The following is a 2,500-nucleotide window of genomic DNA, read 5'->3' on the forward strand; positions in this document are numbered from 1 at the left end:
GCAATGGCCAACATTGCCAATACGAACCCCCGCGTTCACGCCAGGACCACGGTAAGCTCGCTACGCCTGGTACAGTTAACAGTCTTCCTGCAAGATTCGGCTGAAGCAGTAGATATTGGGTAGAGTCCGTGCGAAGGGGACAAAAAAAGATGAAGTCGGGCAACAGGTGACTAGCTCCACCCATATACTGATGGCCACATACTTGCCACACGGGAGGCAAAGAGACAGGTAGGGAATGGTGATGACTCTAAGAAGTTATGCCAGCGCCCCAGGCTAGGCGCTAACTTTTATAGACCATAACACACTGGATCTCACTGATAAGATACTTTTTCAGCAGTAGAGTGCTATGCCTGTAGATCATCCGCCTAACATATTCAAATCATGTTATCAAAACAATCTTCCTCTGTGCTGCATTATTGCGCCGCTCTATTCAACACACTAACATGTAATGAATCAGTAGTCACACACTGCCCCAAATGTGTCGTACTTGAGATCTGGTATGCGGGGGACCTTCGATTTATATTAAAGCAGCATCTGTGCCCAACGCTTCTTCTCATTCCTGCTTTCTTAGCACGGAAGTCGTACTGATTAGATTGTTACTATTTACAAATGCTAGAATATCCTCGTTCATTTTAAAGGCATAATTCGCAATTTTTTTTCTCGGGATGAATATTGCGCATGGCTCCGAGCCACCGTCTTTAGCGTGCAGTAAAGGCCACGCTAACAGTCAACTCTGATTTGTTACACGATGGAAGAGATAAGCCGATAAAAATGCGATGAAACGAGTGAGCGTGCGCGTCAGTTGTTAGACGATCTGTTATTTTTATCGGGGTATCGTTCAGAACCAACATGTGTTGATTTTGAACCGATTTATGTGACGCGCTTTTGTGGTGTGCGCCCGTGACCTCAGAAAATCGTGGTGCGATAAATATTGAAGAACTTATCGTATGGTGTGCGCGCACGCCTACTCGCTTCATCCTTCAGCGCTTCATCGTGTTGTAAATAAATGCTGGGTGCGGTGCCTTAGGGAACATCAAAATACGTAATATTGCTTGCTGATCGAGCACGAGAGGAGGGTGGTGAGGGCCTGCACGGTACGGACAGCGAGCAGGCAGATGAACAGGGCGATAGCATGGAATGGAGGTATACCTTGAGAGTCGTAGGACACGGGAAGGCAAGAGACAGAGACGGAAGTGATGATGTGGACTATTATTTGAAGTTTTTTGCTACTTTCCTCACAGGCCTATGTGATTTCTCCGCTAACTATAAACAGCACGGCTAATAAAAGCTATATAGTAGAGTTTAATTACCGCGTAAATCTACTCTTTGTAGCTACCCTAAGCGTCATATCCTCAATAATAACTAATAAATGCTCATCTAATTACAACATCATAACGCCTATGTATATTTCTTAATTAGTCTGCGGTGTAGATATTGCCTAAGGAGCGCCTAACCAGGCCCTAATCCGTAGCCAGACTTGGTCACTGACTTGCATGGATATATGCCGGCGGGAGCTTACCTGCAAGGGTCCTGCATTTTCTATATCTTTTAAGAGAATCTCCTTGATGCCATTTTTATGTCATACAAAATCTATGGCAGACCCACTTTCCACTCGCTTCTTCAGCTTTAAATACACTATTTTTCGCTATAAAATTATTTAAGCTCAGTAAGATATTGCCGACTCGCTAGTTTGACGCGACAATACGGATTTGTAGGCGTGAGCAGTACGCACCGATGAACATTCATGAATATTAAGCGGTAGCTCTTGAGCGATGACAAGAGTAGTCTGCGAGCTGAAAGAGATGGAAGATAATGCGCAGTACGAAGAAGCAGTAAGCTGAGCGGGCACACGGAGGCAAGCAAGCCAGGATGCAGATGATGAAAGTAGAAGTTTGCCGCCCCACAGCTAGGGCGTGCTCCAATTATATAACGCCAGGTACTACTGCATAAGAATTTCTTACAGCAATCGTATGCTGAATATCCAATAAACGCATATTAATGCATATTCCTCTCAAAATTAATAAGCCTCTGGCGAGATATTGCGCACGCGGCTAACAACGACCGTAGCAGCTTGTGTACTCGACCTGGTAATGCCGGGCGGAAACCTCTGACATGCCAGGCCTTCTCTCCTCATTCTGAGAAGAAGACTACTGATGCGCATTTTTTATCATACCAATCTATGCTAGCATACCGCACCTCTTGTCCTTTAAACACGTAACTATTTTCAAAAATCTTTTTTTCCTGGAGATTTGCGCCATAGCCCGAGCACGCATTTTAAGGGTGCCGTATACGTCCTACGGACTGATCAAAATTCCTAATCTCGCTTGCTGCTTGAGAGAGCAGAGCAGGGGTGTGACGACTGACGGTGGCAGGAAGATAACTGGCGGTAGAAGAAGAAGGCAGCTGAGGCGAGGGACCACGGTCCGGGGAGCAAGAGACAGGACGGAAGGTGATGAAATATGAAGTTTTGCCGCTCACAGGCTAGGCGTTCTCCTAATAT

Source organism: Priapulus caudatus, unplaced genomic scaffold, assembly GCF_000485595.1.
Source record: "Priapulus caudatus unplaced genomic scaffold, Priapulus_caudatus-5.0.1 Scaffold7, whole genome shotgun sequence".
In the NCBI taxonomy this organism is placed as follows: Eukaryota; Metazoa; Priapulida; class Priapulimorpha; order Priapulimorphida; family Priapulidae; genus Priapulus; species Priapulus caudatus.